General features: G+C 36.8%; 1 long non-coding RNA gene and 1 pseudogene across 4 annotated transcripts; both read right to left on the bottom strand.

Annotated features, from left to right (window-relative positions):
• Positions 1-436: 436 nt before the first annotated feature.
• LOC4348603 (uncharacterized) lies at positions 437-5,160 on the bottom strand. Of its 4 annotated transcripts, XR_001540329.3 has the most exons (6): positions 4,578-5,160; positions 3,943-4,477; positions 3,269-3,482; positions 3,078-3,192; positions 1,970-2,558; positions 437-830 (listed from the first exon to the last, which is right to left on the bottom strand). It is a non-coding gene; the product is annotated as an uncharacterized lncRNA (long non-coding RNA). The 4 variants fall into 4 exon arrangements; XR_010737235.1 differs by lacking the exon at positions 3,943-4,477 and having other exon boundaries at positions 4,578-5,146; XR_010737234.1 differs by lacking the exon at positions 437-830 and having other exon boundaries at positions 2,206-2,558; positions 3,943-4,128; positions 4,578-5,149.
• A 1,052-nt stretch (positions 5,161-6,212) lies between these two features.
• LOC107277546 (cysteine-rich receptor-like protein kinase 43) lies at positions 6,213-13,075 on the bottom strand (annotated as a pseudogene).
• Between the last annotated feature and the right edge of the window lie 4,369 nt (positions 13,076-17,444).

Genomic DNA, 17,444 nt, shown 5'->3' with positions numbered 1-17,444 from the left:
TGACGGGAGAGGTGGTGTCGCCGAGGAAGGGGAAGAGGAGAGGCGAAAGAAGACAGGGAGAGGGAAGGTGTGGGTCTTTATATATGTTTGTGATATTTAGGGGAGCATACTACAAATATTGGGCTTATATGCGAATAGAAAAACACAAGGATTTAAATGCAAAATATGACCGACTAACAACGTCCGAAACGCAAAAGCAATATGAAACTATGGTTGGCACTCTATTAGGGATATCACAAGTGTGGTTTTATCCCATTTTTAGCATCTTCTTTCTTATGGGGGCTATGGCTTCCAATGGCCAAGCGAAGCTATTCATACATAAAACCTTCTCCTGAAGGGATAGCGAACGAGGCTTTCTTGGCAGATAACCGCACAAAACCTACCATCATACAACAGGCCACTACTGTCTTGTGTCCTCGGAAACCGGTTCGTCCCACGGTACACCATCACCAACTCTTTAATTATTTAGGTATATACATCTATCATTTCTATAATATATAACATGCATTCATTCACATATTTCGTAGCAAAGCGCGGGATATCAACTAGTCTGCATATATGGCTCAGACATGCTAACTAGCTAGGCCTGGTCCGGAAAGCCCGTGGCCGGTGCAGTTCAATATCCAGCCTCATGTTGGCCAGCTGCCTCTCTCTCATAGCAAACCAGCTGATGAAGAGCCTTCACCAAGCACAAAATGTGGCTGCCTGTCCTCTCCTTGTTGGCATAGAACAATGTCTCTATCTTGCTCACCCTGGAATCTGCAGAATTATTCGATCGGCTTCTGATAATATTGCAGTGAAAGTCTTGCACGTCGTCGGCATCCTCCATCCTGGTCCAAAGAAACAAAATAATGAAGGGATGTTGGACAAGCTATATCTGCCCTTTGTCTTGCATGTATTTTGCATAGTCTAAACTCTATTCAGTTTTCATGCCTAATAGGAAGTTGGAATGCCGTGGAAGAACTGTTATTCCTTTTTTTTGTTTTGCTATTTATCAGTTGCCAGGAAATTTCTTATTTGTCAGTCACCTAGAGGTCCTAGACCAACTGCAGTTTAGACTTGCACAAAATCTTTTACCAACTTTGGTGCATCTTTTAATCTGGTATGTTCTTTTTTTTTAAGAGTTCACCCGGATGCGTGTTTTTATATATGATGATTTTGCTCACTGTAGTTGCCTGAATTTTTTTTCTTGGTTGTCGTTCCACTAAATTTGTACGGTGTGTTGACTAAACTTGTATACTCTTGGTACAACCTTTTTGTTCTTTTACAGATTAAATTGCTAATTTGTGAGTTTTGGATGTTGATCTACTTAGAAGAGTGACTAATGACAAAAAAAACTGTCACTTAACAAATACTCCCTCCGTCCCAAATTATAAGCCTATATTTTTTCTACATGGTCTTCGGTGACATACTTTGACCATTAATTTATTCCATGTTATGTTTCCAACAAATATAAAATTAGCATCAGATGAAAGTACTTTAAAATATAAATCTAGTCCCAAATTATAAGCCTATATTTTTTCTACATGGTCTTCAGTGACATACTTTGACCATTAATTTATTCCATGTTATGTTCCCAACAAATATAAAATTAGCATCAGATGAAAATTAGCATCAGATGAAAGTACTTTAAAATATAAATCTAGTGATATAACATACATAATATTTAGCATATATATGGTTAATATTATTATTCGTCAAAAGTTACTGAGCTTGATTTTTTTAAAAAAGAAGTTGCCCTATAATTTGGGACTGAGGGAGTAGATGGTCACTCTCTAAGTCTATTTGATGAGCACCACTGATTGGTGGTATAGCCACCCTAATCTTGGGCTAATTGAACTGATGGAAGAGACAAGATTAATTCAAATTAAATGATTAAAGCTAAACCAAACAAAGAGTTAAATGATGAACAACGAACTTAAGAAATAAAAAGAAGTGAAACTAGTTAGGCTATAATGCTCTACCGTACCTGTTCATCGCCTGTTCGCTAGCTCCATCATTGTAACTAGGTCGTACCCCCCGCGGCCTTTGCCGCGGACCCAATAAAAAGCATAAAAAAACTAAAGGATGAAGAGACATCAACAAATACAATACAATATTTTGGTAAAATAAGAATTGTGTGGATAATCTAAACATTGCAAACGTATAGGAGTAAAAGATAGCAAATTAGATGTGCCTGAAGCCCTGAACATTGCTAATAGCATATTAGTTTACTAATGCATACGGCGTGTCAATAATATTGGCAAATGAACAGGAACTGCAGCATCTCAATACACACATTAACAAATACGGTACATCATAGGCATAAGAACATCATCAAAGACCAAGTGTGTGCATATTGGTGGTAGCATATACAACCTAATGATTTTGCATAGTGCATTACATATAGAGGTACGCACAACAACAAACATGGAAAAGTTTGTAGCATTGTAACTGAATGAAGGAAAGGAAATGATAATGGTCAGCCTCTGGGTTTGGTTGTCGTTTGCAACTTTGCATCGATAGTAGACTACCAGGATAACAACAAATAGATGGCACCAATAAACAACTTGATCAACCTGCATGAACATATGAGAAAAGGGAATCAAGTAGAATGCCATGATATTACTGCCAAATAATCAAAAAAGAATGTGTTCGGTTGTGTTTGAAAAAAAAAAGTAATATGATAAAATTAAAGTTGCAAGTCTTGGCAAAGTAAAACAACAGAAGCTGTTTTGAACTATACTGAGCTCAGTATACATACATAATTATCCGTAATCTGTTTCAGTGAGCTGAAAATAAAATGAGTAAATAGCACATACTATAGTGTGCTTTAAGAAGTAAAAAACAATAGGACTACCTTTTTTGTGTGTGTTTGTGTATGTGGAGACACAACTATTTAACTGAATGTATTTTTTTTTTCATTTACAGCAGTAAGCAATTTAGAGGAAGGGAAAAAATATATGCATCAATATTTCCTGTATTTCGTGCCATCCAATGCAGAGTTTGAGACCATATGACATGAGGGTACACAAAAATGATGAACCCATGTATATCCAAGGGAAGATCAACAAATAATAACTTTAAAAGAAAATTACCTTTGTATTTAGGTGAAGAACTGCACACTACAGTGGGAACATACAACCACACGGAAGAAGCATAACACATCATATATCTCTCAATTTGATGATTTTGGGCACCATGCACTACAATCTGGAAATAGTGAAATATATAGATGTTAGACCAATCGATGCAAGATATAAACATAGAAACATAGCGATGAGAATACCTGGTAAAATTAAGCACGTTGATTCGCGATATCGCTGAATATTTCAGTATACACGACATTATGTGGGATGAAGCAATATTATCGAATTAGTCCTCAACGCTGAATTAGTCCTCAAAGCAATATTATCAAATTAGCCCTCAACCACCAATTTTGACATGGAAGCCATCACCACATGTAATTGCAGATAGTAGCCTCACATCACAGCTAGCGGCAACTGCAGGAAACAGATCAAGCAATCAGGGTCAGGCAGAGCAAAACCACAGAGAAAAAAAAACAGGGAAAATTAGAGTGGGATGCTTAATTTCTTAACCTTTACAGATCTCTATGAATTGAACAGGGATTGGGTACTCAGGTCTGATATAGGGGGCATTCATGGCGGAAAGACTTCATGGTACATAAAGAAAAGTAACACTACAAAATATAGAACAAAGGCTAACAAATTTATGACACATTGGTTGTTAGCTCACCTCTTATTTGTTTTGCCTAATATAGCGGCCTTTCCCTCACGTTTTGACTCACAAAGAATATATTCGACAGGACATGGACATGATGTTAAGGCTATGCACTCACCCAAATCGAACTGGTTCTTAACACTATTCTCATGCACTGATGTCTGGTCTGACCTAGATGGATTTAAAGGAAACATGAATAATTCAAGAGATAGAAGGAAATACATGGATAGTAGCAGCACACACAGCTAGAGTCATAGAAGCTAGCAGGCAGTACCTCTGAACCCCCAACCCCTGGGAAAAAAAGAGCACAAATTACAGATGCAACCAATGGGTGGAAACGATCCTCCTAACACACCATCGGATGTTCTATATTTTGTATCTTGCTTTTGCAGAACTTCCATTGATAGTCTAATTTAAATTGGGCAACAAAATAATCTGTCACAACATTGATATATAAGTCCATTCCAATTTGAGCTAAATTTTATATGTAATAATGAAAAACAGCATATACAACTATTTTGCATCATAACTCATAAATTTAGGTGCAGTCCAAACATGAATTTCTTGATCTTAGTTTAGTTCTCTTGGAAACTACTGCACAATGTAGCCCTCGAGCTTCGGAGGCCTGAATCTCCACCAGGTGTCCTCTAAAAAATGTGACTACTACATAACATTGGTTTAACTAAATGGAAGCAGGTCAGCAGCAGGCTGAGTGGAGGAGACGCAGGGAACCTGGTGTAGCAGCAACACTACATGACTGCAAACAACAATGACGGGGAAGAACTACATGACTGCAAACAACAATAACGGGAAGAAATAGGTCAGGTGCAGGAAGGAGAGGATTGAAGGAGGATTACCACGGATTGGGCTCTCCTGGAGGAGCCTGAGATAGCTGGAGCTGCAGCAATGGCTACGACGACCCGATCTTTGGATCGGTTGTGGGGGGAATCGAACTTGAAGGGACAATAAAAATAGCTTGGAGGGACTATGAAGGATCTTCTAGAAGTTTCAATGTGGGGAGGAGCTTCGAGGGTGGCCAGGAGTCGGGCTCAGATCGGCAGCGGCGGCGACCATCTCGTCCCGGTGACGAAGGCAGCTTGCCCAGTATATCGTAGCTGTTGCAACCGCCACCGCCGTCATCGCCGTCAGATCCACCACGGGAAGCCGTTGCCGCGGGTGGATCGGGCCGGGGGAAACCGCCGGCACCGTCGTCGCCGTCGGATCCACCGCGGGAAGCGGCCGGCGCCATCGGTGCCGCGGCACTCCACCCCTCTCTCTTGTTTTCCGCTGGTGCCTTCATCGTCTTCGCGCCGGGTCGGTGAGACAGGAGGGAGAGGAGGAGAGGGACTGGCGACGCCGGTGAGGGGAAGGCGCGGCGTGATTACGGCTAGGGTTTCGATGGACGGCCAAAACAACTCGCGGAAGGATCGGACGGCCAAAATTAGAGTGAACAGTGGAACAGTGCCAGGCTGCGCAACACCGAGCCGTACCTCACCGAAAACTAGAGTTTTTTTTTTCTATCAAAAAAAAAGAAAACTAGAGTTTTTATAGATACAATCTGGTAATCACGGAGAACAAGGAAAAGGCTTATTGAACATACCACCCATTTTAGAAAATACTTTGAGGCAAGTCAACAAATATATCAGAGCAAGCAACGTAGCTGGGATAAGATTGTTACGAAACGCATTGTCCAACAAAATCATAATTGTGATAGAAATACAATACAATTAACAACCCTTGTTGTGGCATTGCTTAATGTTATTTGTCATTATGAGTTTGGATTGAGGCATAAGTTTTTGTAGACATTTAAGTTTTCAGAAACATCTGCTACTGAAATAAGAAATTACAAGTTAATTCTCCACGTGTCATGCATTACTTAGTTGACAAAACAGTCCATATTGTCAGTATGGCAGATTCTACATTCATTTTCTAGATTTCTCTATTTGTATTGTGTTCTTGTCCATGTGTGTTTGTCACCATTAGATGCAAATTGAACAGTACAGATTGAGATTGAGATGATATTCTAATCATGTGCTGATGCACCTTTATTTTTGCTCATTTATACAGGATGAAGGAGGAACTAATAATTCATATGAAAACATGGCTAGATACATGTAATATTTAGAACTCTCTTCCTTTGTACATTCTATTATCCACTCGTTCTTGTACATAACCTTCTATGCTTCTTAATTTATATGATCATCTTTAATAGTTAATATTACCTTGTGGATTCAGCAATTGGCACAAGCCATTGCAACATTCTATTCATTTCAGCTCTGACCTCTTCTTCAGATGTCTACGATAAAATATTAGTACTGAGATCAAATTTGAAATAGATGAATACTGTATGATATTTCTCATGTTGAGTTGTTGTAAAAGAGAGACTACCTTATCTATGGACAAAAACGGCTTCAACTTTCTATAAAATACTAATTTGATGCAAGGAGGAAGCATTTGGTATAATGCATCTTTAGCTTCCTTAGGAACAGACTTCAAGACTGAGGGATCGGTTTTCTCAAAGGCCAATGCCTGAAAACAATGAAGTCATAAAAAAATATAGGACAAGGCATAATCTAAAGAAAGAACAATGTCAATATCTGACCATTAAGTGGTAATTTAATATCATTTTTCATGTTGAAGATGGCATAGCACCAGAGAAACAGTGATGTACCAGTTTATTTATCTGCAAAATAACTTTTGAATATTGCAAGGCAAGTCCAGTGGAACCTAACGTTTCCCCAAGCAGGTTGCCCACTGCCTCTACATAATGGTCTTCACCAGTATGCAAAAAAACTTTGTTGATCTCCAAATAAATGAGCAGCACAATGTCTACAAGTTTTTGTACAATCTGCAACAGAACATATGGAGCATTATTGTAAGATATGGATCAGATAGAACAAATATTGATGACATATCAAGATGTTGCACTACATCATCCATCTTCTTGGACCAAAGTGACTTCTTCTGCAGGTTTGCCACAGCAATCCTTTGGTTCTTCACTGAACTAATTGTTATACCTGCATACGGCAGCGGTTTTATTGAAACCGGCAAGAGAATATTCACATTAAATTTGTATCTTATTTGGATGCCTATGTCAAAAATTTAATACAAAGTTACAAACCACTTTGTACCACTGTAGGTTTCCCCTGTTCGAACTTGTCCAACACACACATTTCCTTATACAGTTCCTGGCAATTAATAGAATGAGAGAACAGAAAAGGCAACAAGATTTCAAAAAGACAATTATCATGAATTAGAGAGTATGAATCACTGACCATGGTGTATTGTGCACGTTTTAATAGATATTGCATTGCAGAAACTGCTTCTTCTTTGCTGCATGCCAGTTCTGATTCCAAAATAACGTATTCTCGAGATTTGTAAAGTAGCTCTAATCTACATTGACAAGAAGAGCAAAAAGGGATACATGAATGGAGATGAATCAATGAGCTCCACTATAAATTAGCTGGTAAAAATTCATGGTAAAAAGTTGTATTTGCAGGGTCAAAGTAGCAGAAGAACATTATGTTTTGTTTACTTGTTAAAATAAAGATCCAAGTTGCGCCATACAGGATCTTTGCACAGCTTTCCAAGCCTAATAACATCTAAAGCAAATCTTCTCAACTGTTCTCTGCATAGTTTGCAGTAAATATATATATAAGTAATCTTGGAAAGTTCATCTACAAAACATCCACATGAAAATGCATAGCTTACCTTATGTCAGCTTGATGAATAATGAGCAATTGATAGTACTGTTCTGAAATCAGAGTGCGGACACCTTCACACTGAAGCACAACTTCATTCAGATGACTCACACTTTCTTCAGAGAGGGATTTCATAAGGTTTGATCCACTGACAATTGTGTTGGCCACCTCAAAGGCCAGGATACCTATTTTTCTTTCTCCAGAAGCAGCACCATCAGATTTCATCATATTTGAGCCCCTGACAAGTATTTTGGCTACTCCAAAGGCCATGATCTCTATCATACTTCTTCTTGCAGGAACACAGGACACGGCGGCGGTGCTTTCGGTGTTCGAAGTAGATGATCTAGCCCCCAGCATGCTGTCAACATAGGTTGCAGCAATGACCTGCTTTGCAGTGTTTGAGGTCGATAGTCCAGTCCTTGCTATGGTTAAATCATCTAATAAGTTTGCAGATTTCATGGTGAACATTTGTAGTGCCTGTATGACAAAGATGTGTCATACTTAGGGATCATGATTTTTCTATATGAAGTATAATGTGATTGGAGAAGAGTAAATTACATGCATGAACTCCAGTTGGGAATGCAGATTTTATTTGTATGTTATTGTTCAAAATCAAGGTGCTGGAGTCATTGAATGACAGTTGTACAGGCACATAGGAAATTTCCAAAGGAAGTAAAAGAGGCACTTCAATCCATAAAATATTACAAATTAAATAAATATTTTAATTTTACTTTTAAAATACTTGCTAATGCATTAGAATCTTTTGACCGATAGAAAGTTATATTGAACCAAATGGTGCATGCACCAGCACAAAAAATTTGCATATATATTCACTCCAAATTTCCTATATAATTTATTGATGTAGATTATACCAGCAATTTGCACTTCCGAATTTGTGTGAAGATGATAATATGTGTGTAAATATAATAGTATACTGAGACAGACTACATTTTATATTATGATGCCACTGTCTATTTTGTAATTTACAGGAAATATCATATATGACAAATTTATAGACATTTTACCATGTGTTCTAACATATCCTCTATTGAAAAATTCGATGGAAATCGTTATGTGTTAAGTGTAAACTATAGATACCGATGCATGACACTCGCATTATAAAATTTTATAGTTTATTTTACAATTGCACATTACTTTTTATAGTGCTCTAGTAACTAACATATTCTAATGGTCAAACTCCTATGTTCAAATAATCTGCGATAACAAGTACTCCCTACCCAAAATAAATCAACTTTTGTACACAAATCTGGGCATAGCTATAGTTTTGTACACTATGTAATCAACTTTTGTACATGAATCTGGACATAGCTATGTCCAGATTCGTTTACAAAAGTTGATTTATTTTGGGACAGGGCATATTATACAAAATATGAGCGCCAAAAACCATATTGTTTCTATTTTCATATAAACTAAAAGAACATCCAATCCTACCATATGATTAGTTTGATTTGGAGTTCCTGTGGACATTCTATCTTTACAGAAACTGAAATTATAATCATCCATTCCCAACATAATATGATGAGCTCTGTTCTGTGCAGAGTTCCTGTGGATAGTCTCTTATGTTTCCATGGGCTCTAAAACTAGCTCTATGTAACAAAAAGAACGCTTGTTCTACACCTAAATGTTTTTGTAGATAATGGAAGATAACATCCAGGATCTGCATCACACAACCATTCTATACCTAGTTTTAGCACAAGGAATTATGATAGAGCATGGGATGAGTAATCTTACCTGGCCTACATGTGACCAATTTTTACACTCTGTTTCGTTAAGCTTTTGGATTACATTTCAAGCACTAGGCCTTTTCTTTGGGTCAGGATCAACACAAGCGAGTCCTATCTCCATGCATGTGTATATTTGTTGGCAACAAGTCTTCATTGATGTGCATCCCACTGTTCGTTCCAACCAATCCCTCCAATTCTTAACTACCTAACAAATTTTCATAGTGAGAAATTATGAAAACACTAGCTTAAAATTAAATTCATCTTACATCCTCTATGAAATGCTGGAAAGATTCTCTGGTGCATATCCGAGGATAATTCCTGTGTCCTGTTATAACCTCGATGATTATCACTCCCAAACTGAATATATCAGATTTGGTTGAGATTAATCCATTGGCCAAGTATTCCGGTGCCATATATCCACTACATCATAACATGGAAGTTAATTAGAAATGATACAAGAACTAAACATTGCAGTATGTACTTGACAAACTTATGTAGCAGTAGCTTACAGTGTTCCCTCACGACTTCCAGTGATAATCCGTGATTGTTCATGGCCGAAAAGCCTTGACATACCAAAATCCGCAATTTTTGGGCCCATATCGTCATCCATCAATATATTTTCAGGTTTAAGATCCAAATGAATAATATGGCATTCCTCATGAATGTATTGCAAGCCCTAGGAAATTCCCCTGATTATTTTGTATCTCATGTGCCACCCAAGTCCATAGGATTCAGCTATAAAAGTATATCAAAGCACACGCACAAGCATACAATCATGTAAGAATAAGATCACCCAACACTTGTATTTTCAACAATGCCACAATATTTATAATCTAAAGTGATAAGCATGAAAAGAGAGATAAAAATCATTATTGTACCAGAAATATACTTATCAAGGCTCTTGTTATGTAGATACTCGAAACAAAGCAACCGTCTTGGCATTTCAACCATGACATATTTCTTGCCATTCACTTGCAACACTTCCCACCGTGATTCAGCACAGTAGCCTGTAAATCGTACTATGTTCGGGTGCTTGAGATCCATAAGGAATGTAACCTCGTTCTGAAATTTATCATCTTTCAACATGTGTATCTCGAGGAGCTTCTTCACAGCGATCATTTTTCCATTGCTAAGAATTCCCTGTTTATATAAATTGTCTTTCAAATCTTTTTTTTATAGAGAAGGAATGTAACCTCCTTCTGAAATTTATCATCTTTCAATGTGTATCTTGAGGAGCTTCTTCACAACGATCATTTTTCCATTGCTAAGAATACCCTGTTTATATAAATTGTCTTTCAAATCTTTTTTTTAAAGAGAAGGGTATTTTTTTACCCGGCCTCTGCATCCAACTGGATATATGCAGCCTTTTTTAAATTAGGAACTTAGCCCTCAATTAACCCAATCTGAAATTCGCTCCTATGAAGATTTGAACTCAGGACCTTAGGGTGTTACTCAGGTCACTGCAACCACTAGGCTACATGCCTGGTAATACTTGGGGTCTGTTTGGTTCCATTGCCCAGCTAGCCTAGCTGGGTAAGGGCAAGCCAACTCGTTGCCAGCTTGCCAGGCTTGCCATATACCCTTTGTTTGGTTGGTGTGCTTTCTATGGCAAGAATTAGTGGCTAGCCGTTTGGTTGCTTCAACGAATCATCTTTCTCTTTAGAGTATTTTGTGCCGCTTCTTTTCATATTGAGAAAAATAATATTGCACACAGATCAAATTTTTTTAACTTATGGCTTTGTCACAAGAACACTACAGATTCTTCCACAGTTAACTTGGCCACAAGAATAATACGGATAGAAGTAGTAAAAAGGGCAAAGCTATATGCTAAAAGAATTCCTTGAAACAATCAAACATCTTTTTGAACTACTTTATTACAAGTTCGAACCAAAGCATATCAATTATTTAAATAATATCTAAAGTGCATGTTTCATTCTTAAACTATTTAGCTTGAATGCATAGTAATTATTCAAACATCTCAGCAAAGAAATTACATAGCAGCTGGATAGTTTTGTATTATCCATTGGGTCACATATTCCTTAATAGAATCCAGTGGCCTACCCTTCAACATGGCAGCTATATTCTCATGGGTCGCGAGATAAGTCTGCAGCTCAAGTCGAACCATGACAGGGTATTCCGTCATCTCATCAATTATCTTGAATAGGGATTCATTTGGATGTGTTATATGTGTGAAACACATGGTTTCAGACATATTATCTGTAGCCCCTGTTATCTCATAAACCACATTATCATCAGTTCTAACTCTTTTACCTTTATCAGATTTTCTACCTTTTGCACGCCTAGAAGATGAGCTACTTCCAGTATTGTTCTCTTGATCTGGAAGACAATCTGAGTCATAATTTGATGAAGGGTCAACATCACCAGGACTGCCATTTTTATCACCAATAAAATCATCATCTTCAGTCATTGGATGGTCATATGGTGTTTGCAGAACATTAAATTCCCCTGTTGCATGCTTGTCTTGAAAAATAAACTCCATTTCATCATACCAACGTATGGGGACGTTAATGAATTTAGCCCTTTTATCTTTGGCCTACACATGACAAGAAAAATGTCAGAAAAATAGACATCCATATTATATGTAAACACGATAGTTATTTGCAAGGAAAGAATAGTTAGAACACTCACATTAGTCATTCGAACAACTTCAATCTCATCATATAGGATTTTTTTTCTCAACATCATCAAAGTTGGCCCCGCTCAAATTCTTTGCCTCCATAATCACCTTCCACTGAGCCTTCAACTTGTGATAAACTTGTCGACTTGTGAAGTTTGTGTGATACTTGCCATTAATTTGCTTTGCACATTCCTCATGATGGACTTCTTTAAATACAAGTTGTCTTCCATCATGCTTGGTGCCGACGGCCAGAAAGTTCCTAGCTACTACTGCCCATACCATCGACAATCCCCATTAATGCAAAATCAGAATCCAGCACCAAAGGCCCAAAGCAAGATTACTGGATGTGGAAATAGTACATGAAGCAACATAGACAGCTCGTATACATCCATCCATGGCAGGAAGATGGAGAGCTTTAATATAAGAAAAAAAGTCCTCGTACCTGCAAATCTAGATAGACGAGGCGCCATCGGCGGAAGAAATCAAATCTGGGAGCTTCTCAGTTCTCACCACGAGCAATCTTGTGTCCAGTAGCAATCTTCTGCAAGAACATGCTCTCCTCAAATCGAGTTGGCCTTGCTCTCCGATTTACTGCGTGGAGGCCGGAGGCTCTACTGCATTTATATATGGGCACGGGATTACTGCAGATGAATCGAGGATGCTTGAAAGTTCGGCAAGGGGAGGAGGGTGATTGCAAATTGACCGGATCTGTGAGCCCTATAGTTCAGCCAAGAGTGGGGGAAGAGAGCGACGAGATCTGCAAGCCCGATTCTTTGGCGAAGAGTGGAGGAGTAGGACGAAATTGGGGGGCTGGTTGTTGAAGAAGGTAACAACTTTTGAGAAAAATCGCTTCATCCTTATCAACAACTTTTTTCACGCGAGGAGCTTGCCGTCGGAGGCGAGCCGATTCGGCTCTCCCTTGTGAGCTATCCTTTTCTCGCTCCTATGGGCTAGCTCGCCCCCATGGGCTAGGATTTTTTTCTGATTCCAAACGACTGTCCTTGCCAGGCCAGGCTAGGCCCCTGCTAGCCTTGGATCCAAACGCACCCTTGATAACCAGAGGGGAAAAAAGGGGAGCATACCTTGTAAACCACTCCATACCCACCCCTGCCAAGCTCTTGTTCCTTTGAGAAGTCACATGTAATGGTTTTCAAGAATTCCATTGGCAGATACATTGGCGTCGCAGTTGGATCTTGTATGTTGTTCTCCAGTATACCAAAATCCACATGTTTTTGCACCAGGGAATCATGTTTACTAGTTGATCCTTCCATTCCTGATTACATAAAAGGAACCCTTAGAGATAACAAGAAAAATCCTCAAAACCCCATACACCAAATTAAACACAAGTTGCTTGGGTATCCTGTGTGGGTTCGGCCGGTTTTCCTTCAATTAGCCGTGTAACTGTAAGGTATTTATGCTCGGTTTCTCTCTTCTCAATGAAAAACAAGAACTCACTACCACTACCCTTTCGGAGGTTTGCTTCGGAAAATAATAATAATAATAATAAAGAACTGCTTTCACAATGCAAACGGGGAACTGACAGTGAGCCCTGCAAGAGAAGCAGATCAAGTCGGCTTTTCCACAAACACCTTGCATGCACGATGCACATTTGATACCGTCGTAATCCCAAGGAATTGATTCATCCATTGTCTAAAACGTCATTTAGACCGGAGGTAGCAATGTGTTCCCTGCTCCTAAGAACTAATCGTGCATGCAAAGAAAGAGAGAGAGAGAGGACTCACAGGATGATCCGATGAACAACAAAAAAGAAAATGAAAAAAGAAAGGCAAGAGAGCTGCAGGAGGAGGTAGTCAGATGGTAGCTCGCACGCAGAAAGAAACATCGACGAACTAACCGGCGCGAGTTCGCTGACGGCCGGCGCTTGGTATATATAAAGCCATCGATCGGCTAGCTCAGGAACCTACTGTCAATTATCTACTCTCTCGCGTATCAAAATATAAGAACCTATGTTATGTGTGATGTAGTACTGTTAATTTGGACGGAGATATTTGAAGTATTAGGATATGTCCTATCCAGGACTACGTTCTCATAATTTAGGTGCTGTGCCCCAACACACAATTACTCACACGCTATATGATATACTACCTGTCCTAAATTATAAGAACATATGATCGGCATAGCTAGATTCGTAATACTATGAAATTTGCTCCATCCGATAATAAGTTCAACTAGAAAATAGGCGTGCCAGTTGACACGCCGATTAATAAAGCCTGTGGTGGTATTGTTGGTCCTAGTCGAGATACATATGATCATTTTTATTTTTTATTTTTGGAGATTCGAAGACTCTGTACAAACGGAAGCAAAGAGACCAATAAAAAAGAAAATATTAGAATGAAAAAAATTCACCTCGAGAACACATATTGATAGTACCCACATGGATAGTTAGACATATTCCACAAAGTCAAGTTAGAAAGTCAAGTTAGAGGGAGTAGTGTAAGATAAGTCAATTGGTCACATGGATAGACCAATGTACGTGAAATTCATATACTTAAGAGCTAGGGAGATCAAATGTACGGGGTTATCTAAAAAATAGTTTTATTTTTATTGATTAATTCTAAAAGATATATGAAATGGAATATTTGTGATATTCCTATTTGAAAAAATAATATGGAAATGTATAATTCTCAACAATATATATGTTATAAAGTGGCAACAAATCCTAAGTGGTTTCTACAGTTGGATCACTCTTCCAAATAAAAACAGCTTAGGGTCTATAAGTAAATACCTCTATATGCAAATTTTAAGTGGATCAGCATATGTGGGAGTACATCCTTTTGATCACATCTAATCGAACTGTTCTAGATGTTGTATCGTTAAGTTACTACTTTTTATTTAAAAAACTGTTAAGGTACTACATGCTTCTAGAATTATCATATAACACTTTTGTTCTCTATTTTTCTTGATCTTCTGCATTTTTTTTCCTTAGACGAAATCCATGATTTATTTGATAAGCCAGGGGCGCCATGGGGAATCGTATAATATTATGGTATGTTTGAGAGAAGGGGAAAATAAAAAGATCTTAAAAGATATGAAAAGATACTAAAATAAGGTGAGTCATTACAACATGATTAATTAAGTACTATTTTTTTAAATTTTAGAAAATAGATTAATATGAATTTTTAAGCAACTTTCTTTTAGAGTTTTTTTTTATTGTTTAGCACTTCAAAAAACGTACATATGAGCGGAGAACAAGCATCTATAGCATGAAATTATTTTAGAATACTCGGTCCATAATTGTCCACTCATGCCGAACAGAAGCCTGTCCATAATTAATTTATATAAAGACATAACAGCATCTATAGCATGAAATTAATTTTATTAAATTTATCATAGAATACTCGGTATATTTTAAAATGCACTTATTTGATTTTACATTTTCTATAAACTTATTAGGGTGTGTTCTTTGTCACCTCTTCCCAACTTCTACTCTCTATTTTTCATGGTACACTTTCCAAAATGCTAAATGATGTGTTTTTTCAAAAAAAAAGAAAGTTGTTTATAAATATCATATTAATCTATTTTTTAAGTTTATTTTAGCTAAAGCTTAATTAATCATACTCTAGGATCATGCCTTAGAGTATATTGTGACAAAAGTACCCATACACTAATCTAGCTACGAATTTAAGATTGTGTCATGAAACTACACAATTAATATCAAATTTATCATAAAAGTATATACCACAAAATTAGTCATGCGGTTATCAAACAACTACATTAAAAGCTTCAAGAAAATATTCATCCCATTTTAATGAAAGGGAGACAGTGAATCATATTTTTTTCAATGTTAGAAAGCTGTAGTTTTTGATAAAAGATGTAAATATATCGAAAATTAGTAGTTTTAGGATACATTGAGCAAAACATACATAGCCTAGCGCGATTTACTTAACTTATTACAGACATTATATTTATGCATATATGTTTGATAACTTGTGTCCTATTAAAAATTTAGTGTAGATAATAAGTCATTTTTCAAGTGATAAAACAATCAAGTCGTGACAAAAGTAAATAATATTTACGTCAAATTTTGAAACAAGATAATTATAAAAATGCAATAGATATGTTTAAAAACTACTACCTCCATATTTCAATGTATGACGCCATTAACTTTTTGTCTAACATTTGACCATTCGTCTTATTTAAAAAGTTATGTAATTATTATTTATTTTATTATGACTTGATTCGTTATCAAATGTTCTTTAAGCATGACATAAATATTTTTATATTTGCACAAAAATTTTGAATAAAACGAATGGTCAAATATTGGTTGAAAAATCAACGGCGTCATACATTCAAATACGGAGGGAGTAGTAGCGTTATTATATTATTTGAAGACGGAGAGAGCATAGCAAATTAAGAAAATACCGTCGCTAGCTTCTCGGCGTGAAGTACGGTGTCTCTGGGTGACGGGGTTTTAATTGCTGCGGCAGCGAAGGCTCAAACAAAGAACAAAAACTACTTGAAGTTGTAGTGGTAGAACGAGGCTGAAGTTGCCACGTAGGAGTACAGAAAGTCAGGAGTGGGGCCCACCGGAATAATCTGTCTCGTCACTAGAATGTTGTTTGGAGAAAAATAACTGAGGAAGATAGCACTAGTATTTACTTAGCTTATCTTAAATATGTTAAATGTTACTTCCCTAACTCTAATTATAAGACCTGTATTTTTTTACACGGTCTTCAATAACGACCACTATTTTATTTTATTCTATAATCCTAACAAATATGAAATTAGCATCACATGAAAATACTTTAAAATATAAATATAATGATATAACATGCATAACACTTAGTATATATATATAGTTAGTATGATTATTAGTCAAAAAATATCGAGTTTGATTTTTCTTAAAAATAGGGCGCCCTATAATTTAGGACGTACTAAGTATTACCAGTAGTATTATTACTTCTGTTTGATTATGTCGTTGATCTCTTTTCACATGTTTGACAATTCATCATATTTAAAAACTTTTTTATAATTATAATTTATTTTCTTATAAGTTATTTTATAATTTAAAGTATTTTAAGAATAAAACAAATTGTCAAACATGTGTTTAAAAGTCAACGGCATCATCTATTAAAAACGGATGGTTATATATATATGTTAATGATTGGAGGTCGTATTTGGTTTGGTATATGATTCCTTAGAATAAATACACACGGAAGTCATGGCTACCTAATAATCTGGTACGAGCTGAGTAATAGTACAAAGTTATATATCATATGGTAGTTTAGGTTATCCGGTAGTTATACAAACTAACATGATACTAAATTTAATGAAATTAAGAATGTGTTGGTTTCCAATTTTTTTTAGCGTGTGTAAGGAGCAGGTGTATGTGTATGGTATTATATATATACAGTGGTGTATGTATGTTTTTTTTAATGAATCAGCGAGCCGTTAATTTTATTTAATATAGAAGGAGTAAACTGTAAAAATAAAAAGCTGTATATACACAGGACCTTAGGTCCAGCCTAGCTAAAAATTAAAAATTAAGCCAATCGCTGAGACTCAGTGTATGTATGTTTAATGTACGGCTAGTAAGAAATAGAAAAGCTGGTACATATTTATACATACTATAGTGTCAGTATGGAATGAACCATTTGAGATGTCAAATCGTCTCATATG

The sequence above is a fragment of the Oryza sativa genome, chromosome 10, assembly GCF_034140825.1.
Source record: "Oryza sativa Japonica Group chromosome 10, ASM3414082v1".
In the NCBI taxonomy this organism is placed as follows: domain Eukaryota; kingdom Viridiplantae; phylum Streptophyta; class Magnoliopsida; order Poales; family Poaceae; genus Oryza; species Oryza sativa.
This window is presented reverse-complemented; position numbering and strand designations above follow the sequence as displayed.